General features: G+C 41.7%; 1 protein-coding gene and 1 non-coding gene across 5 annotated transcripts in view; one reads left to right on the top strand and one right to left on the bottom strand.

Annotated features, from left to right (window-relative positions):
- Positions 1-2,655: 2,655 nt before the first annotated feature.
- Positions 2,656-24,112, top strand: part of USP9X (ubiquitin specific peptidase 9 X-linked) — a 116,446-nt gene continuing 94,989 nt past the window's right edge. For all 4 annotated transcript variants that reach the window (XM_061410410.1, XM_061410408.1, XM_061410409.1 and 1 more), the window contains exon 1: positions 2,656-2,744. The gene's annotated coding sequence lies outside the window, so the exon portion shown is untranslated. The remainder of the gene's footprint in view (positions 2,745-24,112) is intronic.
- TRNAC-GCA (transfer RNA cysteine (anticodon GCA)) lies at positions 22,985-23,056 on the bottom strand. The gene has a single exon. It is a non-coding gene; the product is annotated as a tRNA-Cys (tRNA).

The raw sequence follows: 24,112 nt of genomic DNA, 5'->3' as shown, positions 1-24,112 counted from the left end.
TTACCAATCTTGTCTGGTGACCTTGTGAAAATCACTTATCCTTTCTGTTGTCTAACATCAATAGTAATAAATTTTCTGGCTATCTCATGGGGTTCTGAGGATTAAATAAACCATTCACTTCAGAGTGTATGTGGATGGTAGTCTACTCTTTAGGAGCTCATACACTAGTGGAAGACAATCCATTCATGGAATAATTATAAAAATAAGATTAAATGTGGTTTCAATTATTAGGCCCATGAATTTTGTGTCTTGGACACCTTATTGGATGATTTTCATAGTGAAAACTTATAGTTTACTACTGTATATGGAAATGGTTTAAACTTATTTTTAATATTTATTTTTCGCTGCACTAGGTCTTCATTGCTGGGCATGGGTTTTCTCTACTAGCAGAAAATGGGGGCTACTCTCTAGTTGCCCTGCCTGGGCTTCTCATTGGAGTGAGCACAGGCTCTAGGGCACTCAGGCTCAGTAGTTGTGGCTACGGCTTAGTTGCCTCCTAGCGTGTGGCGTCTTCTCGGATCAGGGCTTGGACCCGTGTCCACTGCATTGGGAGACAGATTCTTAACCACTGGACCACCAGGGAAGCCCTCAAAATTTAATGTACTAATAACATTATGCTCTCCTGGTGTCATCCTAGTTTGGACTCCATTTTAACAACCGTTTATTAAAAAGCAACTTAATTGTAGCCACTAAATCCAACCCTGTTCTACACAAAATATAATTTTATTTTTTAGGGTTTTGCTATAATTTCGCATACAATTTGGTGTCCACAGCATTTTTTTACGTCCAAAGAGTATCTGCTTAAATTAGGAGCTGCATGTCTTTTCTCTTCATCTGGGCATTCAAGACAGGCTGTATTTTCCTTGCACTCCATTTATTTGAGATTAGCCTGATAGGCTTCACGTTGGAATATAAACACGTAGAAAATAACCCATGACATGGATGTCTTAGGTTCGCAAGGCCCTTCCGGGTTCTAACACTGAATTGTGCTGATGATTTGGTATGAGGCTAATCTTGGTACATTCGCTATGCCATCAGTGGCACCTAACTGTTCTCTTTGATGTTTTAAGGCTCCAAAGGGTGGCAGGTCACGGTCAGGCAGTGAAGGAGCCCAAATGCTTTCTGGCACAGGTGCTGCACGATCACCTGAATGAACTTCTCAGAGCACCTGCTTCCAAGATTGGGGAGAGGGCCCCCACTCCCAACTCCCCCCTGCCGCCGCAGGAGATAGCCACACCTTCTCCCTATCGGCAAGGAGCAGGTGGCTGGCCCTTGGCACCTCGCACCACGGCCCCCGCAAGGTACCCGCCCCGTGGGCTTGGCCGGCTCACGAAACACGTGACGAGGGTCAGCTGTGCCACTGGGATCCACCCCCCACAACCACTGTGAGGGCGATCGCCCAGCGCGCGGTCTCTGGGTCCGCTACCCCTCCCCCCACAATCCCGGAAAAGGGGGGTGGTGACGTCATCATCCGGGCACTCGGCGGCGGGGCCTCGGTTCACAATGGAACAAAAACAAGCGGCCCAAGTCGAACTCTGAGCGACGCGACTGTGGCTTGCACGGTTAACTCTGTCCTGGCCACGCACCCTGCCAATCCCGACATCCCAGTTCCTTCTCCGGCATGCCAGATCCTTTCGGGCCGCCCCGCCCCCGCTTCTGCCCGTCCTGCCCTCACACCGCCCCGGAGGCGAGGGGCATGGAACAGTTCCTGGCCGTAGTGCAACCCTGGAGAAACAGTACTGTTTGAAAAATCTTGACCGCATTTTCCTCCCTTCCCCCACCCCGTCTCCCCGGATTCCAAGCGTCTCTCGCCTGGCCCGGCTTTCCCAGAGGCAGGAGCCATTCTTCCCCGGCGGAAGACCGCCCCGGCTGGACGGGGGAGAAAAGGGAGAGCAGAAGGAGCAGCTGAGCCAGAAGGAGGAGGAGGGCTCTGGGGCTGGCCCCGTGAGGGGCGGGGCTTGGCGGGGGCGGGGAACCTCGGGTCTGGGCGGTGCTGGGGCTTGTAGGAGTCTGCGCCGTCGCGCTGCTGCCTCCACCGCCGCCACTGCTGCTGCCACCGCTACCGCCGCCGCCACTGGCCGAGCGGTTTTTTTTTTTTTTTTTTTTTTTGGTTTGCCGGATCCGCCATATTGAAGAGGACGGGCATCCGCGGCTGCGGAAGCTAGTCTCCGCCGCCGCCGGAGCCGCAACCTCCCTGCACCCGGCCCATTCGGGCCTCTGCCGCGCGGAGCCCCTCCCCGTATCGCTCAGCTCACAGGCCTAGCGGGAGGCGGCTGCTTCTGCGCCCGGTGCTTCGCTGGGCGCCGGGTGCTAGGAGCAAGCCGCAGCAGAGCGAGCAGGCCCGGAGCGGGGACAGAGGCGGCGACCAGTGGAAGGTGAAGCCGCCACTGCGGGAGGAGGAGCAGGAGGAGGTGACGCAGGAGAAACGCACAGCCCGGAGCCCGTCTGCGCTCAGAAAGAGCCTCAGCCCGAGGCGAGAAGGGGGAAGAGGGCCGCCGCCGGCTGAGGAGCGGGGGGGAGGAGGCGGCCGCGGCCACCTCTGCTGCAAGGCGGGCGCGGCGAGCAGCGAATTTCGGTGCCTCTGTGCAGCTCCCCGGTCCCTACGCCTACGATCTCTCGACACACTTTGTCGCCCGTCACCCTTGGGCCTGGGATGCACCCAGGGTCGGCCTTGTCCCGGGACTGAGCCTTGGTTGTCGCCTCCGCGTGTCTTGCTTCTTAAGAGAAGACGCCTGTGTCGTGCGGTGAGTAGCCAGCAGCGCCAGGACGACGCGCTTTTCCGGGGCCAACAGCTGGATCGAGGGGAGGGGAGGGGAGGAGGGCGAGGGGGTGTGCGTGTGCGCGGTTCCTCTCGCCGCGGCCGGAGGCCGGGCCGGGGGCTTCTCGGCTCTCGGCCCTGGGCCTCGGGCGGGGCGGGCGCGCGCGGCGCGGGTGGGGGCGCGGGGCTCTGTTCCACGCCGAGCCGGCGTCCCGGGAGCGTGTCTGTGTGTTTTGGACTGTAAGGGAAAATGGCTGACGGCTCCGTCCCTCCCCCTCCTCCCCTTCCCGTCCTGTCTGGGGCCGAGTCGGAGGATGGAGTCTCCGGGCGCGGCGTGCAACCCCCGCATTCGCAGCCCACGGCCGGGTCGGCGCCGGGGGCTCGTCGCCCCCTGACCTCGGGGCTTGCAGCCCGGCCCTCGGCGGGCTCGCAATCGTTCTCCTTCCCGGTCTCGTTCCACTTGACACCAAACGCCATTACTGAGGTGGAGTGATTTGGAGCCGTAGAGCTAGGCCTCGGCTACGCCTGGCTATCGGGCCCGCCGACTTGTCCACCTCTCCCCCACCCTCCCGCGATAACCCGCAGCTTCTCCTGGGCCTTGGGGTCTGGGAGCCGGAGCCGGGTTATCGGCCTCCTCCATCTCCCTCGCCCCCCTTCATTTACGGAGGGCCAAAGCTGCGGAAGATGTTTTGATGCAGAAGTCGCTTCCCAGCGAGCTTGGACCCACCACCTTTATATTTTTAACGGTTTGTGCAAAAAAAAAAAAGTACTAGCATGTGTAAGTTGGATAATGATAAAACCTTCGGATTCTTGTGACGTGAGGCTTCGGATTTGAGAAATGGTATATTTTTCATTCATTGTGAAATATTCAAGAGTTATGGAACAGGTGTATACGTGTTTTGCAGTATTTGTATGGACTTCTGGGGTGACTGGAACTTACCCGGGGATTTTTAAACTCTTCAACAGAATCTGCTTAAATTAAACTTGTTATTATTTGGAAGTTCCATACTTAAAATGTTAATTGGGTTTTCCGTCGTGCAGTTTACAGGTGTGTTTAATTTCTCCAGATTGTCTTTGAATGTAACTGAGCGCGTTCTTGGTTAAATAGTCACGCTTCATTTCGAGGAGAGGGAAAGACTTGCAGCGTTCTCTGACCTGGAAACCCTCGAGTCCCCCTGAATCTGCATAACATTGGTAAACCGTAACTTTTGAGGAAGAATTCGGGAGTCTTTGATTAAAAGAAACTTTTCAGCAGTTACTTAATCTCTTTTGGAGCGCATTATCCATTCTTAGTGATTATATGGTAAGGACTCCTTAACCGTGACTCGCTTGGCTTTGTTAATCCGTACACTTGAACTTAAAAATAGAGACTACAAACTCTTTAGATCTTACTGGTGTACTGATTCGGTGGGCTGCCATTTTGGTTTCAGCAAATGCCTTCATAGTTCTGAAAGATTTATGCATTAAATGTACAAAGATGTCAACATTCTCAATTTGATAACCCATGTGCTTTGTCATACTTGTAACAGCGCTTGGATTAGAGTGAGAAAGAAACATTTGGAATTAATACACCAAGGGCGGACTCATAATGTTTCTGATTGCCTATTATGTTTTGTTTTCTCTCATTTAAAAATGATCCTTTTGAACTATACGTGTTTTTTTTTTCCTCTACCCTGTTCCCTCTATTTTTTTGCAAGAACACAGTTTGTAACTCTTAACTTGTTATCTTAATGTTCTCTTGCCGTTTCTTTTGTTTGCTGACCTTGGTAGTTTCTGAGAGAAAATTTTTGGAGGGATTAAATAACAGCAAAAACCGTACAAGAATCTATGAATCTAGAATCTGAGAATCTAAATTCTTTAGAAAGTAGCTTTGAAGGGCAGATGTTACCTTTCATCAAATTACTGGAATCCCTTGGTGTTACATAGTTTTCTTGTTTTATCAATGAAAATGCTTCAGGAGGATTTACTTTGAATCTTTTTTTTTTACCCAGGCTTTTGAAATAAATTTTCTGACCTCTCAAGAAGACGAGATATTTTATGAGTACCTCCTTAAAGATAATTCTTCTGATATGATGTTAATAATGCTGCTTCGTTTTTGAAAATGGATTTTTCTCATGAATTTCCTGGTCCTCAAGTTCTTGATTAGTTGGGCACAGCAAGCATTCTTTCTTTTAGCTCATTGTTTCATAAGCTTATTGTTTGTTTCATAAGAATTTTAAAAGTAACAATTTTTGTACTTTCAGAATTTTTATATCAGGTTAAAAAAATTGTTTTAAAGATTAGTTCTCTTATAAATGTTTTGGACAATTACAAAGGAGTAGGGGAATTTTATTCTGTGGTTGTGGAGCTAGTTGGTGTTTTTTTTTTTTTTTTTTTTAATTTTAAACAGTGTAATGCTTTTATGATAGCCTGCATTATATTTTTCTTAGTGGTGGTATGTTTTCTGAATCCTGAAATATTTTCCCCCAAAATTTGGAAAATGGGGTTTTAGTTTCTATGTAGTTCTTTGAGGAGCTGTATCTTTGAAAGGTATTGTATTTATTGCTAAATTCTCTTCTAATTTTAACATGGAATCTAACAATGTTTAACAAAGGTTTAATGCGTTGGACCTCAACCCTGACTGTACATTAGAATCACTTAGGTAAGTTTTCTGTTTTTAAAAAGAAAGCAAAAACTAATGCCTGGGTCCCGCTCCCAAAGACTTATTAATCGGTCTGATATGGGCCCTGGGCAGAGGTGTCTTTTAAAAGGATTGTGGGTGATTGTCACGTTGTCAGGGTTGAAAAACCACTGTTATTGCTGGTAGCATGTTCCTATTGAACTTTCTAGTGGATAAATAAGATAGTTTTTTCTTCCTTAACTGTTTCCTGTTATCACAACAATTGTCATTTGTTGAATTATGTGCCAGCGCTATGTTAAACACTTGGTTTGACACCATATGTGGATCTTAAATATTATTTGCATTGAACAAAGGACTAAGGTCTGTCCGGTTCAAGTAGTGGTGCTTCGACTACTCTGCCTTGTTAGTAAAATGACACCAATTATTTTTTTTTTTAATGGGACTTTTGTTTCCTGTACCAGAGAGGCTTTAGATTAAAATTTTAATAAAAATATAATGGTCTGCAATTTGGGAAATATCTTGATTGACTAAGGGAAATGCTAAAACTCTGCTGCAAATAGGTTCTTCCTTCCCCTTCCATATGTTTCCCAACACGTTCAGGTTGATAGTTTAGTTGGTGGATCTGTTTATGACTAAAATAACGTAAGGCAACTTAAGATTCCTAAAAGATGCAACATCAGACATTTCTCTCTCAGCAATTAATTTAAATCATCCCATAAGTGAACGTTTAGTATCATGTGAATTTCTGTTATCTCAATTTGAGAACTCTTGAGTTTTATTTAGCTTGGTTTAAAATCAGTGTAATTTTCACAAAAATTTCAAAATGAAAGGTTTTATTTTGTTTTTTTTGCAGTATTGGTTGATAATTTTATGGGATGAATGAAATAGCAATTACACCTTTATTTGGTGTTTCTGTTAATTCCCTTGGTCCATTGTGCTAAATTCTATATGAGAAGGCTGCTAATACAGAGTCTGTGAGCATCCTTAAGGTGTCACATGATTTGTCACAGATCTGTTATATTAATGATCACTGTTTTCCTATTTTCTATGCTGTAGGGTCCATCATAAGGAAAAAAGATATCAGGAAAGGTCTGATATTGGAGTTTGAATTTATCGTTCAGTTATTACTATTGCATATAAAGTAATGATCAATGTAATATGCTTTTAAGGAATATGGTGTGAAAAGGCATACTGTTAAGATGAGATGTGTTACATAAATTTTTTTCTTAAAATGTGCCTATGCTAGTCTTTTGGGCCTCAGCACACGCACACTCTCTCTATATGCATTTCATAGCTAGTGGGTTTCCAGTTCTACAGTCACTGTCTTAACAGTTTTCTAGTTGAGCTGTGTATCAGAATCACCTGTGCAGCTTTTTCAAAATGTATTTGCTTGGGTCTTACTCTCTAGAGATTATAATTGAGTAGATTTGAGGTAGCAAATGGCATTTAAAAACTAAGAATATGATTCTGATGAGCAGCTAGGTTATTTTTTGGCAATGTTTTTTAGAAAAAGGGAAGATGAGATTCTGAGTTAACACACATATTTATTCATTATCTCTTACTGAGCATCGTCTTAGAGTTTCAGCTTTAATACTAACAGTATTAATACCTGTTAAGGCATTAGTTTTCTTTTCATCAAATATTTATTTGGCATCTACCATGTGCCAGGCACTGTTCTAGAGATTACTGTTGTCTGGAAGCTTTTGTTATATGAAGTGAGGGCCATTGGACTAGCTGGTCTCTAAGGTCCTTCCTAGCTCTAATTTTGTTATTCCTTACTGTGCTTTATAGAAGGGGCCTTAATTAAGTTGTTATAAGAAATATGCTGGGGCTTCTCTGGTGGCTCAGCGGTAAAGAATTCGCCTGCAGTGCAGGAGACATGAGTTCGATCCCTGGGTCAGATCCCCTGGAGGCGGGCATGGTAAGCCACTCCATATTCTTGCATGGGAAATCCGGTGAACAGAGGAGCCTGGCGGGCTGCAGTCCATGGGTTCACATAAAGTCAGACACAACTGAAGCAACTGAGCATGCACGCATGCAAGAAATATGCTTAGTTATGGTGTAAGCCAGTGGAACTTGCCTTTTACCTTTTATCCTCTTTAAGTAAATTAAATAGAATTTCCCTATGAATGCCAGCCTTCTCCAGTGAGCCCAGATGTCAAGTACAGCAGACATGTATTCTTTTAGTATTGGTTTTAGAAATAGCCGTACTTAGGATGCTTTTAATTTTGGGCCAGTAACTACTACATAACTGGTGTCAACCGTTATTTTACCATTCCTTTTCTGTATTGATACTCTGTCAGTTACCTCTGCACTGCTTGTATGTTTTTTGTTTGTCTTACTTATTTTGTTCAGATGCTTTGATTAATTTTATTAGTTCAAATTCTTTTTAGGTTGGTGGCATCTATCTGATCAGATTCAAGATCCTAAGTCATTGACATATGCCTGGCACATAGACTTTCAATAATTATTTGTTGGACGTTTAGTTCATTTTCTTAATATGATTCCTCTATTTCTTTGCGGCCCCCTTATTACTTGGAGTCACTTAACTTGACCAGATAATCCTTTTATGATGAGCAGTCCTGGAAGTCCTGGAACAATCTAGTCAAACTCCTTGTTTTTCAGGTGTGGCACATGGCTCAACAAACTAAGTAACTTCACTAAGATAGTGTGCATAGACTAGCTTCTATGTGAAGCTATTTCCATATCTAACAAGTCACGTTAATTACTGAATTCTTTGGATTCCATGACCTTTGTAGTGATTCAAAATTCACACTTAAAATCTTTTCTTAATAATGGATAAAAAAGGTCAGAGATTCTGTCCTTTACCTTTGTGTGTTACAGAACACATAGAGTAACATTATTTACCGGGACTTCCTTAGTGGTCCTGTGGTTAAAACTCTGCTTCCACTGCAGGGGGCATGGGTTCCGTCCCGTTGGGGAACTATAAGATCCCACATGGCTCACCTTGTGGCCAAGAACAAACAAACCCCCCAAAACAAAAAGAAACCTCTCCCCAAAATTGTAAACAATCACTTTGACTGCCTGAATGGCAACATTTGGGGGAATGTTTGACTCCTGATGTCTAGAATGGCCTGTACAAAATTGATGTATCATCGTATTATGGCCCCTTTCTGGTTATCTTTTCTGTAACTGATCAATCATGTACACTTTGAACACTTTAGACTAATTGGCCAACTGTTACCGAAGAATTGTTTTCCTTGGGACAGTTTTGAGCTGGTTGTCTTGGATCTGATCCTCTGCTACAGAGCCTATGAAGTGGGAAGAGAAGAAAACAGAAAGAAAAGGAGCAGGGGAAACCTCTTTTACCTGTCAATTTATTAATGTCCATTTCATTCCTACTGACTTTGGTGATTATTAAGAATTGTTAGTTTAGGTAGTTGGTTTCCGCTCTGTTCTAGTCTTTTCTTTCAGCTAGCTACTTAGAACTTCTAAGTAAGTCTACCCTGTTTAACTTGGATAAGGAAATTATATGGTATTGGACCCATGTTCTGCCTAGGTAGTGTAGAAAGATTTGGCCTCTCCTTAATAACACTGCCTGAGTTCAGAGCAGGGATCAGCAAGCTGTTTCTTGTAAAGGGCCAGATTGTAAATATTATAGACGGTAGTCTTTGCATTCTAAGAGGCAAAATTAAAGCTATTAGGTAAATTTTTTGTTGATAAAATTTAAACTATAATGATAATTGAGTTCAATTAATTGTAATTCTGGTCTAATAAGAGGCATAGAATGGGGGGGAGGACTAACAATACAGTATTTTGCCTATTGGGAGTTTAAAGTTCGAATGCTCTGCCATCAAGTTGATTGTAATTATAATGACCCTGTGTGAAATCCATTCTAAAGTTTGTGGGCTGTACAAAAACAGGAGGCTAGATTTGATCTGTGATTGTAGTTTGGCAGCCCTGGTATGGAGCATTGGTTCTCAAACCTGGAGGGCTTGTTAAAACAGAATGCTGGGTCCTGCCTCCAGAGTTTAATTCCGTAAGTATGGAATGGGGCCCGAGAACATGCATTCTCGAACAACTCCCAAGCATGGAACTAGTCTTGGAGAATTAACTGGTTTAGAGGTGAAATCGAGCATATCCTACTTTTCTTCGAGTTAATTGCTTTATCTAATCTTTTTGAATATTTTTAATTTTGTTTTACTTTGTACTTTAAATTCAATGATTACACGTTAAATGCCTGTTGCGTAATATACCAGGTAACAGATGCACAAGGTGAACAAAACAGAGTTGTCCCCATTATACATACTGGTTGGAGGGAGTTTAAAAATTAATTTCCACAAACCCTTTAGAACTGGAGTCTGGGGACAAAGAGCACCATTTTAAAAGCAGTACAGTGGTGTTTGATACTCATGTTAAAGGAAAGCTAAATTGGAAAGGTTCGTTATCAAAATATTCATTAATTTGATTTCTTAGGGGATAATATTCTGTTTAAATGAATTTTTCAGAACACCAAAACTTGCTTTTAAATACTTAAAACCAATTTATTATTTGATGGAAAGCTTTCTAAAGATGTTATATGCTTTTTTAAAATTTTCTAATTATGAAACGACTGTTATCTATTCTGTTAAAAAGTTTGGGTAGCATAAGAGAATGAAAGCAAGGAGCAAAACACACAGACTCCACCCCCTGATAATTCCGTCATGTGGAAGCAACCTTATTATTAGCTGTGTGTTTAAAGGTTCTCATCAGATGATCAGCTGACTAAGTCGTGTTTCCTCCTGTCCTCTGCCTCCACTTCTGCCTCAGGACTTCAGAGTGTGCTGTTTGTTCATCCTAGAAGACGCTGTTTTGGGTCCCTCCTCACTCTGCTGCTCCTTTTTTAGATATTGCTTTGGTAAATATTGCTCAAAAATCATGAAATTGATTTTAATATGATTTTCCAACTTTCCTGCTGTTTAAAACTTTTTTTTCCCCTGTCCTCTGTTCATCTAACTCCAGATTCTTGGTACACTTTGTGTGCGTCCCCACTTCTCTTGCCTTTTCTTCAATCCCCCTTTTAGGGGCCTTCTGTTCTTTGCTAGTGGGAGTAACATCAGGAGTATAATTTAACTATTTTTGACCTGTTTTATTTTATGTATTTCTTGCTTTTCTTCTTTGGTGGCTATTGAAGTTTAAGGATGGTTCACATATACACTAAAAAGGTGCCAGACTGTTTTGAATTAAGTTTTTTTTTTTTTTTCTTAAGCTATCTCACTTTCTCAATGTTTATTTTCACTGTTGTCAGTCCTGGTTTCAATCTTATTCCCCCCCCACCCGACCTTTAAACTGTGCTGTGGAGTGGGAAAGGAGGTAAGAGTTAGTAGTCTAATTGTGTATATATGTATATGTATATAGAGTGTGGATTTCGTACAAGAACTTTGAGCTCTGCTTCCTGTTTCTGTACTTTTTACCATTGAAACATGTTAGTCTTTAACTGTGATGCATAAGATTTTTGTATACTCAGTACTTTAATACACTATGTATTAACCTCCCTTCTTTTTGTTCTTTTTTGGCGGGGGAGCTGCGCCGGGTCTTTGCTGTGGTACATGGACTCTTCCTAGTGCTACAAGGGCATCTCTGGTTGTGGTGCGTGGGCTTGGTTGCCCCGAGTTATGTGAAATCTTAATTAGCTGATCAGGGGTTGAACCCCCACCCCCTGCATTGGAAGATAGATTCTTAACCACTGGACCACCAGGGAAGTAACCTCCCTTCTTTAAGTCAGACTTCTGTCCATTAGCCGAAATGAAGCAAATGTCTTTTTATTGCATGGTGGTAGTGCCTGTCTGAGAACAGTTCTATTTCGGCAGTTAATGCTATATTTGTACAGCACTGTCTTGTGTGTTAATTTGCAAGTTCAACTGTATTTTGTCCTTTTATAAAATGAGTAGGAAAACAAAAGTGCATCAGCTGGAGGGCTCAAACCTAATGTCTTTGAGGCAAGGAACTGATTGGGGACATGAATCTTTAACCTTACTGGATTAGGTTCTGCTCATTGGTTATGTTGGTTGACTTTGTTCAGTGGTGAGTGAAATAATGAGAACAAAATAGGAAATTAAGTACGGCAAGTATGTAATAAAGCTTATATGTGAAAGGTGAAGTGTAATTAGGGATTTTATAATACTTTCCTTTACTCTGACTGAGAGTTGGAAAAACCCCTATAAACATGTGAATCTGTTGTTTGGCTTTGAAATATTTGACTTCTGTCACATTTTCGGGAATGCATTATGTATGAAAGGGTACTGACTATATACAGCGTTTGCCCAGACTCTCTTGGAAATGACTACAGAAAGTCTCATTTTCTTATATTTAACCTGCCTACGTATATATGTTTACTGTGTTCTCTGTACGTAGATATCAATCAGTTACCAAAAATATTTTTGTTGTTGTTGTTGAATATAATTGACATACAGTATTAGTATTAAGTGTACAATATAGTTATCCAAAAATCTTGAGAATTTTTAACTTGAAGTATGCTGAACTGGGCTGAGAGAGACTGTGAGTCTGGGCTGAGGTTTGGAGAAGCCCAGTGGAGTCTCTGTCTCATAATGAATGTCATTATCAGAGCTCCCTGTCAGCTATCTTGAATTGCTTCTACTGGAAAATCCCATGGACAGAGGAGCTTGGCAGGATCGCAGAGAGTCAGACACAACTGAATACACACGCACAGTACACGAGGATTACCTTAGTGCATCGTGGGAAGAAGAATCACGTCAGTGAAAGGAGACTAATGGAAAGATTCTTTGGCTTCTGTTCATCTCTCGTTGCTGTTTAGTCGCTCAGTCATGACCGACTCTTTGCAGCCCTAGAGACTGTAGCCCGCCAGGCTCCTCTGTCCATGGGATTCTCCAGGCAAGAATACTGGAGTGGGTTACCATTTCCTACTCCAGGGGAGCTTCCCAATCTAGGGATCTTCTCTTGTGTCATTGGCAGGCAGATTCTTTACCACTGCGCCACCTGGGGAGCCCTCTGTTCATCTACACAGCCACAAAAATGAGGTTCTTCAAGTACCTCCATTTCTCTTCCTTCTCTGTTCCCAAATACAGCTCAAAACTCTTACCATGTCAGCTTTACCCAAATAGGTCATTTGGATGTAATTGCCATCTACTTTTCCGAGGTTACTTCTTGTTCTCCCACCGAATCAAACTATCCATAGTTGATGTGGATGCGCTAGTCTTTGCTTTTTACCCATGGCTTTACTTTTGGAACTCTATCTCCCCTTTGTGGCTAGCCTGCCACCTAGCTCACAAGCCATCTTCATGAACTTTTTTCTGATTCTCTATAGTAGGAAGTGGTCTTTATTTTCTCCCTCGTAGCTCAGTCGGTAAAGAATTTGCCTGCAATGCAGGAGACCTGGATTCGATCCCTGGGTCGGGAAGATCTCCTGGAGAAGGAAATGGCAACCCACTCCAGTATTTTTGCCTGGAGAATCCCATGGATCGAGGAGCCTGGCGGGCTACAATTCATGGAGTCACAGAGAGTCAGACACAACTGAGTGACTGAGCATGCATGTACACACGCATGGTTTGGGGGGAGTGGAGTAAAGGAAGGAGGTACCTGAGACTTCACTTATATGAAGATGATGCTTTGGCTTCCATATCACTGAATGGAGTGCGTGATAAGTCGCTTCAGTTGTGTCTGACTCTGCTGCTCTATGGACTGTAGCCTGCCAGGCTCATCTGTCCGTGGAATTTTCCAGGCAGGAATACTGGAGTGGGTTGCCATTTCCTCCACCAGGGGGATCTTCCCAACCCAGGGATTGATCCCGTGTCTCTTATTTCTCCTGCATTGGGAGACAGGTTCTTTACCACTAGCGCCACCTGGAAAGCCTTTAAAAAACAATACTTAGCTAAAAACCTTTATTATCTTCCGTTTAAACTCCTTCCCCTGACTCTCCACTGAGAGCTTCTTTCTGTTCAGATCTATTGAATGGTCATCAGGAGAAAGGAATCTGTGTTATAGAATGACTATTTCTCAATGTGGCTCTACTACTTAAACAGTGGATTCTCAAAGCACATGCCTCTCTGTATATGTATGTATATGTATTTTATATATACATATGTATAAAATATGTGTATATTTTATATATACACACATGCATGTGTATAAAATATGTGTATATTTTATATATGTATGTATATATAAAAGCAACCCTTTCCCTCAACATGTAGGGGACTAGAATCTGGCTGGCATCCAGTTAAGTGTTAACTATAGGCTCTCCATGGTTTGTATAGGTGATATTTTACAGCTTTTTAAATAGATTGATACATAAAATGGATGAATAATGTCATTGTTTAAATAGTTGCAGTAACCCCACTGACTCCTATTTTGGAGAGTTTTTTGTTTTAAAAAAACTTTTCATATTTGAAATGAAAATGATGTAGTCAGTGAAAGTGTACTGGATTTGTAGTCAGAAGGGCTGTTGTAGTTCCAGTATCCCCCTCCATATGTTAAATCAATTAACTAATCTTCTGAGTCCTCACTACACTTATCTGTAAAACCAAGGTGTTAGATAAGAGATGACTTAAGGAACTTTATTTTTTAAGTTAGTAAATTTTATCTGTATGCCTAGAGATGTGGAAAAAACTGGAGTCTTAAAGAAGAGACATTTTCAAGTAAAGGAACATTGGAAAAGGTGTTTTTTTTTTTTTTTAAGTTAATAGTCCTAAGCCCAAGTAGGGAGAGATAATGTAATTTGAATTTTTCCTCTCCCTTGTTTTTGGTTGTCCGTGTGTGTGTGTGGAGGGGTTTATTTTATTTAGTATCCCGTGGGTTAATTGTGCTTGCCCAACAGCTTGTACTGTAAATTTAGGGATTACAGACTTGCTGCTGCTAAGTCGCTTCAGTCGTGTCCGACTCTGTGCGACCCCATAGACAGCAGCCCACCAGGTCCCCCGTCCCTGCGATTCTCCAGGCAAGAACACTGGAGTGGGTTGCCATTTCCTTCTCCAATGCATGAAAAGGAAAAGTGAAAGTGAAGTTGCTCAGTCGTGTCCGACTCTTAGTGACCCCATGGACTGCAGCCCACCAGGCTCCTCCATCCATGGGATTTTCCAGGCAAGAGTACTGGAGTGGGGTGCCATTGCCTTCTCTGCATCTGAAGTCCAGATTAAGCTTTAAGAAAGTATGCAGATAAATATAGTAGCAATGATTTTTGTCTGGCACAGATGGTTTCAGATAAAATGTTGAAAACCTTGGTGTTTTTTTCATCACTTTAAGTAGCAAAAGAAGCTTATCGTTTTTATTGTTTATCAGTAGGCCAGTCATTCTTAAACTTACTGGTCTCAGGACCCATTTATAATTATTGAGGACCCCAAGGAGCTTTTATTTATGTGGGGTTCTGTCCATTGATACTTACTATATTAGAAACTAAAACAGAGACGTTTAAAAACTTTTTTGTGTGTTTGAAAATCAAACTCATTGCATGTTAATATAAATAATACTTCTATGTAAAATAACTTCCAAAACAGAAGTTAAAAGTGACATTTTAAAAATGTTTTTGCAAAATTTCATATCTGACTTAATAAAAGAAAAAAGATGGAGTCTCTGTCCACTACTTTCTTCAATTTGTACATTATATAGACTGGAAGAACTCCACTGTATACTCCAGAGAGAATGACAGTGAAAATGGCAAATAATGTCATATTATTTGTGAAAACAATTTTGATCTGTTCAGTCTACTGAAAGGCTCTTAGTGGACCACACTTTGAAAACCAGTGCCTTAGACTCCCAAGGGAAGTTTGATATTATCTTTGGAGTGGCTTACCTGCTATATAGCTTTATTTTTTATTTTTGGGCCTTGTGGCGCAGCATCTGGGATCTTAGTTCCCTCACCAGGGGTCAAACCTGTGTCCTCTGCACTGGCAGCACAGGGTCTTAACCATTGGACCGCCTGGGAAGTCCAGTCTGTGTCTTTTGATGGTCTCTTTGGTATACACCCAGAAGTGAAATTGCTGGCTTGTAGGGTATATGTGTGTTTAACTTTAGTAAATACTGCCAAACAGATTTCTCAAGTATTTGTACTAGTTTCGAACCCTACCATGAGTGTAGTTGCTGCTCTTCCTTAGCACTTAGTATTGTTGGTCCTTTAAGTTTGGCCATTTGGGTGGAGATTTAGGAATATCTAATTGTGGCTTCGGTATCTATTTGCCTGTGTTTAATGATGTTAGAACTTTTTCCATATGCTTATTGGTCTTTTAAACTCTATTTATTGGTCCATTTAACTCTTTCTTACCTATAAAATTGAAGTTTGGCCAGTAAATGACTTAAGTCTCTTGCAAGGGCTTCCCTGATGGCTCAGCAGTAAAGTAGTCTGCCTGCTAATGCAGGTGACATGCCTTCGATCCCTGGCCTGGGAAGATCTCACATGCCACGGAGTAACTAAGCCCCGTGCACCACAACTATTGAGCTTGTGCTCTCGAGCCCAGGAGCCACAACTCCTGAAGTGCACACCCGCTAGAGCCCATACTCCACGACAAGAGAAGCCACAACAATGAGAAGCCCGTGCACCACAACTAGAGAAAGCCTCCGCAGCAATGAAGATACAGCACAGCCAAGGGTCTTGCTGCTCAAAGTCACTAGCTCAGTGAATTCCCTGAAATAAGAGATTCTTTAAGATACACTAGTAATTGGTCTGGTAGTGACAAAGAGGATTAACATTCCTGTGATAATTTAAAAAATAATTGTGCATTTTATGGCTTTAGAATATGTCTGGAAATATGTTTGCACTTGAGAGACTGAATACTTCCAATTAAAATAAACTTTAGAAATAAACTGAGAAGACAAGAAATAACAAGTGTTAGTGAGGCTGTGGAGAAAAGGGAGCGTTTGTGCAGTGTTGGTGGGGTGTACATTGGTGCGGCCGCTGTGGAAAATGGTATGGAGGTTCCTCAGATTACAAATAGGAACTACAACATGATGCATCAGTTCTACTTCTGGTATTTTGCCTAAGAATATGAAAACACTAGCTTGAAAAGACGTATACACCCCCATGTTTATCGCAGTGTTATTTCCAATAGCCAAAATATGGAAGCAACTTAAGTGTCCATTGATAGATAAATGGATAAAGAAATTGTGGTATGTTTGTATATACTGCTGCTGCTGTCAAGTCGCCTGTCGTGTCCGACTCTGCGACCCCATAGACGGCAGCCACCACGCTCCCCCGTCCCTGGGATTCTCCAGGCAAGAACACTGGAGTGCGTTGCCATTTCCTTCTCCAATGCATGAAAGGGAAAAGTGAAAGTGAAGTCGCTCAGTCGTGTCCGACTCTTAGCGACCCCATGGACTGCAGCCCACCAGGCTCCTCTGGCCATGGGATTCTACTTGGCCATAAAGAAGAATGGAATTTTGTCATTTGTGACAACACAGATGGACTTTGTGGGCAACATGCTAAGTGAAATAAGTCAGAAAGGCAAAAAACTTATAATTTATCTTGTATGTGGAATCTTAAACGAATTGAAGCTCACTGGTATTGGGAACAGATTGGTGACTACTAGAGGTAGGGAGTAGGATGGGAGAAATGGGCGAAGAGGGGGCAAAATGTAAAAACAACAAAAAAAATAGTATGTTATCATAAAAGATATAAACCAGGAAGCTTATTCCATTCTCAGTTTGTTCAGGACTGTCCAGGACTTTTATTTTTAGTGCATCCCAATAAATGTCTCTAAGCTTGTGTGCGTGCACAGTTGCTTCAGTCGTGGCCGACTCTTTGCCACCCCATGGGCTGTAGCCCGCCAGGCTCCTCTGTCCGTGGGATTTCCCAGGCAACAATACTGGAGTGGGGTTGCCATACCCTTCTCCAGGGGATCTTCTGGACCCAGGGATCAAACCTGCATCTCCTGAGCCTCCTGCATTGCAGGTGGGTTCTTTACCACTGAGCCACCAGGGAAGCCCAGGTTGGCTATTGTTTTTGTGTGTGTGTGTGTGTGTGTGAAATTCAGTTATGAAATACATTTTAAAGAATTTGCTTGCAGTCTGTTCCTTTAGCGGGGAGGGAGCTAGACTAGTGAATTCCTTAAGGGCAGAAACTGTTTATTAGTCTATCTTTTCAGGGTCTGGCACAGAGTAATGACATTCAGTAATATCACCAAGATAAATTATCTTTTTCATAGATATTTTATTTCACCCTGCCTTTATTTAACCAGATTTCACCTATATAAACATACATTAAGGAATAGGCAAGGATAGAGATAACTCTTGCATACTCTTAAAACTACTGATTTGTTTTAATAAGAGTGCATGTTTTACCACCAGTGAACTTTTTGTATAGGCCAAATTTTCTTTGTTATAAATTTGCATCTAGGGACTTCCCTGGAGGTCTGGTGGTTAAGACTCTGTGCTTCCACTGCACGGGGCACAGATTTGATCCCTGGTCAGGGAAACTAAAATCCTGCATGCTGTGGCATGGCCAAAAAATACATCTGTATTACATCTGATGACAGGGGGAGAACCAGGGTTGTGGATGCTGCCCAGTTATGCATGCCATCAGCCTTAGTTGGTAATTGGTGCTGGTCTTCTGTGACTCTGAACTGCTGTCACATTGACTGCCTTAGGTTCCTCTGTCCCGCACACGTTTATTGGGTTGACCTGCTACTCATCCTTGGGCTTCCCTGGTGGCTCAGCAGTAAAGAGTCCGCCTGCCAGTTTCTGCCAGTACAGGAGATGAGGGTTCGATCACTGGATCGGTTAGATCCCCTGGAGGAGGAGATGGCAACCCACTCCAGTATTCTTGCCTGGAAAATTCCGTGGACAGAGAATCCTGGCGGGCTACAGTCCATGGGGCCACACAGAGTCGAACATGGCTGAGCACACACGTAGCACCTACATATGTGCATAAAGTTTCTATATATTCTTACGGCAACTTGAAAACAGCACTATTGTCCTCATTTTATATATAAGGAAACCAAGATACAGATGTGAAGGAACTTGTCCAGTTTGGACACCGAGTAAGTAACTGAGGCAGTTTGTCTTCATTCTGTATTTTTAACCACTGCACTGTATAATGTCTGACTAAATGAGTTCCATTAGCATTCCCCTTGTTGTTAATTTGGCCTTCTTTTGCCACAGCATGGAGGCATAAAATGTAGCTAAAGGGCCCTTAGCATGCAGCCTCTCATTTTAAAGATGAGGTTCCCTTGCTTTTAGCACTTCTGCTTCTTATTTCATTTGCGATCTGTCAAAAATGTTGCTAACCTCTGGCCTCTCTTTTTTTTTTTTTAAGGTCTCAGTACACTAAGTGGGGGAGGGGCCATAATTGAATTAGAATGTTTTAAAGTTTTTAATGTTGTTTTCGTGTTCAGTGACTTTATATAAGTTCCTCTTTTGATTTGAATATTAGCCTTCATGGCATACTGCAGGATGTTATTTTGAACTTTTAGGATTAATTGTACACAGTCATGCAGACTTGAAAGGATAGCTTTTTTCTTCTATCTCTCAGCGGAGTCTACATGTATAAAACCATATTACAGAATAATGCAGTGTCCAACTAATGAATACATCAATAAAATGTGTACCATACAATGGAGTATTTTTCAACAGCAAAGAGAAATGATACGTGGTAAAACTTGGATGAGCCTGAAAACAGTCATGGTGAGTGAAGGAAGCCAGTCACAAGACTCCATGTTGTACGGCACCATTTATAAGAGGTATTCAGAACCGGCACATCTATAAAGACAAAAAATATCAATTAACTTGGGGCTAGGGGTGAAGCAGGAGGGAATGGGGGTGATTGCCACTAATAGTATGGGGTTTATTTTTGGGGTGATAAATATTCTAAAATTGATTTTGATGATAGCTGTACAACTCTGAATAAATACAGTTGAATTATATCTTAAGACTTATTTAAAATTTATTATATATAACTTCAGACATAGTGAAGATAATCTCATTGACTACAAGGAATTTCAAATTCTTGGTTTTTCAGATTCTTTACATTTGTGATTTAGTCTTGTGAAGGTTCAGGCAAAACGAGTACTTACCTACTGGATGCACATTGAAAATGCTAATTTTGGGCAATCTTATCTGCCGTGTATAAAATGACTAAATGAAATGAAGTCTCTTCAATTTGTTGGATCAGCATGTTCATGCTTGGATTAGTAACTTCTAAGTGAAAGTGTCACTCCCTCAAGTTGTGGCGACTCTTTGAGATCCCACAAGTCTCCTTTGTCCCTGCAATTTCCTGCACCAGAGTACTGGAGTAGGTAGCCATTTCCTTCCCCAGGGGACCTTTCCTACTCAGATCAAACCTGGGTCTCCGGCATTGCAGGCAAATTCTTTACCGTCTGAGCCGCCAGGGAAGAAAGTGTTAACTAATTTTGATAAAGATTGGTAAGAGCTGTTAATGAATAACTCTGAGTTGTTTATCTTAACCTGTCTTTTAACAAAGAGTGGACTGATAAGTAGGCATATGTTCTGTGATATTTGATATGTTACCGTGTCTAATATTTTAAGTCAGTGGTGTTCACTTGCTTTTTATGAGTAGATTGATTTGTTTAGGGACTAAAATTTATTGAGACCTCGCACTCTTTTTAAGGGTTTAATAAAGGAATATTTAAGGAAAAGTGTATCTTTTTTTGAGAAGTGATTTGAGTTTATGTACAGTATAAATCTCAGTATTTTGAAGGATTATAATTTAGAAAGTGGTGAATATTATTAACTTTTGTTTCAGTGGGCATAACTGTAAGCAATAGGTGTCAGTGACAAGGGAAATAGACTTTAGACTCAATAAAAAAGAGACCTTGCTGAGAGCAGTGAGCTTTACAGTGTTATAACTGAGAACTTTAAAGGGAAAATGTAAAGGTAGAATTTCCTACAATTGGAGCAGTTTCCAAATCCCAGTAGTCTTTGAGCACCTCTCCCTGATGGCCTGCAAGGTTCTAACCTTAAAAACGTGTATCTCTTTGGTGCCCTTTTTGTGCTCAATTTAGAACAATTATTTTCTTTTTAAAACACGTCTTTTTCATTTTTATGATATTAAATATTAGTGTATGTGTTTTGGGTACCTGGATGGATAGTCCAGAACTGCCACACCATTTCAGCACTTGCGTTAGCTTTGTGTTTTTAATGTATTAGTGTTCCACTGTAGGGTTTGTCAGATGAGAGCAACAGAAGCAGACGTAACACGCAAATGATGTGTTGATGTGAAGGAAGAATGATGTCATGGCACATCATGTACACAGACAGAGTGATGGAGTCATTTAAGTGGGAAAGCTGTATCTCGCACATGGTGCGCGATGGTGGTAGGATGGCGTGCAAAACCCAAAGGAGCCTCTGCCCTAACAGCCAGCGGTGTGCTGCCATCTGCCACGTGTTAGTAACAGTAATAGTTTTGTATGTATTTAGTTTGTGAACTTGTTTTGTAGCAGAGCAGTAAGCATAAGGAGTTGAATTCTAATTTCATTTATGCACATACTTAAGCAGCATTAAAGTAGAAAGTAATTTAGTTTTTTAAAATACTGTTAAGGTAGAACCAAATTTGGCAAACTTGAGGCAGCTTAGTATATTGTTGATGGAACTCTGATGCTTGGCGTCACATGACTGGAACTGGAGCTCCAATTCCATATTTACCAGGTTATTTCCCTATTTAATAAGTGAAAAATATATTTATACCTAAAAGGGCAGTTCATGTTCATTATTTTACTCAAAAGATAGGTTACTTACTGTGTAACACTGAATAATTTCGATGTCTTGTTACTGGTTTCTTTAGTTTTCCTATTGTAACATATTCTTTAGAGCCAGCACAAGTTCTCATAGGAATGCTGTGCTATGAATTGTCTTACAGATGGTAAGATTTGATTTGAGACATTTCAAAAAGTAGGGCAAATTTTTGAAATATGGGATTTCTGTGTTAATGTTAACAGAATAATAAAAGCAACTACTTTAACATTTTTGACGCTGTTCATTTTATTAAGTTCAACCTGCACAGTTATGATATGTATATCAGGAACACAGAATCCTGGTAATTAACAGTTGGGAGAATACTTTTCCTCTGGACTGATCTAGAGATCATATTCATAGGGAGCCCAGGAAGGTTCAGAATTAATTGTCAAGTGTGCGTAATAATCGAACTAGCATTTCAAGGGAGAAATAACCAGTGTTTGTTAAAACATTACTATTTATTGGGTGCCTTCTTTGCATGGCACTTCAAATTCATTCTTCCATTAAAGTTTTTCAGGAATCTCTAAAGGTCTTGGCCACCTTGAGAGAGAAAAAGATGCTTGGAGGTTAAATATGATCTGTTCCATGTGTATCTATTATGTTGAAATTGCTGAGAAACCTCATGCTCTGCAAAATCAGGCACTACAAAGTAACACGACTGCAGGGGAAAGCAGGATTGAGAGCAAACTGATCACTCAGAAGCTATATAATTTTGTAGTTAGAACAAAAACTATAAAAATTTCAATAAAATAAACAGCACAGTTTAAAAGATTCTAAATTCCTGACAAAGTATAGTAAATATAGTTTTGTTGTTTTTTTTTAAGGTAACCCTTCTATATAGGGAATGGGGAGGTTACTGAGTTAGGGACAAGACTGAAATAAAATTAAAATGCACAGATACTAGAGGGAACAGTATGTGTACTTCCAGGACAGAGCAGCATACGGCTAGACTGAGCCAAGAAAAATGTAGGGTGACGGCTTTCCAGTCCAGACCTTTATCCCATCCTCAGGCTGCATTCAGCTGCCGTTACTTAGTACAAAATATTAGCATATTGAGGGGAAAGTTGCTTATGAGCTAATATGATTTTCAGATGTGTTTACTGGTATTTGCTAGTGAGGTAAATCTCAAAACTACCTTACATTGTGTTTTGCTTAATGCTCTTGACAGATGTGTTTTTTTGCAAATTGAAGGTTTGTGGCAACCCTGCCATCGAACAAGTCTGTTGGTGCCATTTTTCCAACGGCATTTGCTCTACAATATACTGTAAACACAATTTTTATGTGTACTGGGAAACCAAAAAATTCATGTGACTTGCTTTGTGATATTTGTTTTAATGTGGTGATCTGGAACTGAACCCACTGTATCTCCAAGGTATGCCTGTACTTGTTTTGTAACAGAACACATCATTTTTTTTTCCCCCAGACTTCATATTTACCAAGTGTTTTTCACTCCCAAACCCTCAGACATGTTCCATCCGCAGTACTTAGTTAACAAAATAGTTGTCTTTGAAGTGTCGCCCCTCCAATGAAATGTTACTTGAGAGGAAAGGAAACTAATGCTTAACTGGACAGCTCTGACATTTAAGGGTAATCATTACCTCATTTAATCCTCAAAAACATAGCCTTGTGTCCTCCTCAGGTGAGGAGACTAAGTCCCAAAGAGGTTTGGGAATTTTGCCCAAGATCACACAGTTAAGGACCAGAGTAGAAATTTAAGTTCATATATTTCTGGCCAGAGAATTGCTTTTGTATACCACACTGCTTCTGGCAAAATAAGTTTGAGATCTTTAACAAAAGTGGTTGACTAAGACACTTGCTAGAATTGAAGTGAAGTCGCTCAGTCGTGTCCGACTCTGCGACCCCATGGACTGTATCCTACAAAGCTCCTCTGTCCATGGAATTTTCCAAGCAAGAGTACTGGAGTGGGTTGCCATCTCCTCCTCCAGGGGATCTTCCCTACCCAGGGATCGAACCCGGGTCTCCTGCATTGCAGGCAGACGCTTTACCACCTGAGCCACCAGGGAAGAGTTGGTGAAGTCCTTCTATTTATCCCCTCTATGGTCTTTTCTCCTCCAGCACTGAAATTGAAATAGCAATTGTAGCATAGCGGGGAGATGAGCAAAACTGTTGGTACCAGGGTATCTAGATTTGAAATTTAATTTGCTAGCTTTGTCCCCCATTAGTTATTTCATTTTAGTCAGATTACCTTTATGTGCCTCATTTTTTCCCATCTGTAAAATGATAATAATGAGTACTTAATTCTTGAGATTGAATATTAAATGGGTTAATAGGTTAAAACTTTTCAATGATACCTGACGCGCAGTATCTGCTCAGTAGATGTTAACTGTCACTCCTGCCCCATTGCTTCCCTTATTTCCTTTTTGGTTCATTCTTTTTCTACGCCAATTCCATACTGTTTTCCTAATTTCTCGCTTTCCTCCCCATCTCTTCGTATCATTGATTTGAAATAGTTAAATATAGATTGTACTTATGACTATTAATGTTTCCAATACTTCCTAAGTTTTCATTAATGTTTTGGGTGTATATGTTTGAATACCTGTTGTTTGTAGGGCTGGACAGTTTTAAAAATCAGTGATTGTGAGTAGTCGTAATGCTTTTATTTCTGACCTCAGGGAGGCTCTTCTTAGCTGTTTTTTTCCCTTTGTTCTCTCTGATAAAGTTGAGCTTGTTGCCCTCCTCAGACAGCCAGCCCCTTAATTGCTTATTATCTCAGCCTCCATTGTGTTCAAGTGCTTCGGGCACGAACTTGCCTTTACTCTGTTCCAAGTAAAGTCAGCTCACTTGGCGAGAACTTCAGAGCTCCCTTATGGCCTCCTCCTCCCCTTGAACAAAACCTTTACACCATTGCTTCAGAATCGGGGTGGGGCAGTGGCCCTGCCTCACGGGGTGCTTGCCAGTGGTACCCCTGCTTCATGAGTAGTGTTGAGTGGCAGCAGCAGCCTCTAGGCTCCTGGTGTGGAACCTCAGTCATGTGAGTGAGATGGAGTGAGAGTCATTAGGACCGCGTTATTCTTGGCCTGCTGAACCTGGGGTCAGAGTTTCTGCTCTGCAAGTGGGAC

This window comes from Bos javanicus, chromosome X (assembly GCF_032452875.1).
Source record: "Bos javanicus breed banteng chromosome X, ARS-OSU_banteng_1.0, whole genome shotgun sequence".
In the NCBI taxonomy this organism is placed as follows: domain Eukaryota; kingdom Metazoa; phylum Chordata; class Mammalia; order Artiodactyla; family Bovidae; genus Bos; species Bos javanicus.
Note: the sequence above shows the minus strand (reverse complement) of the source record. Positions and strands in the feature narration are given on the sequence as shown.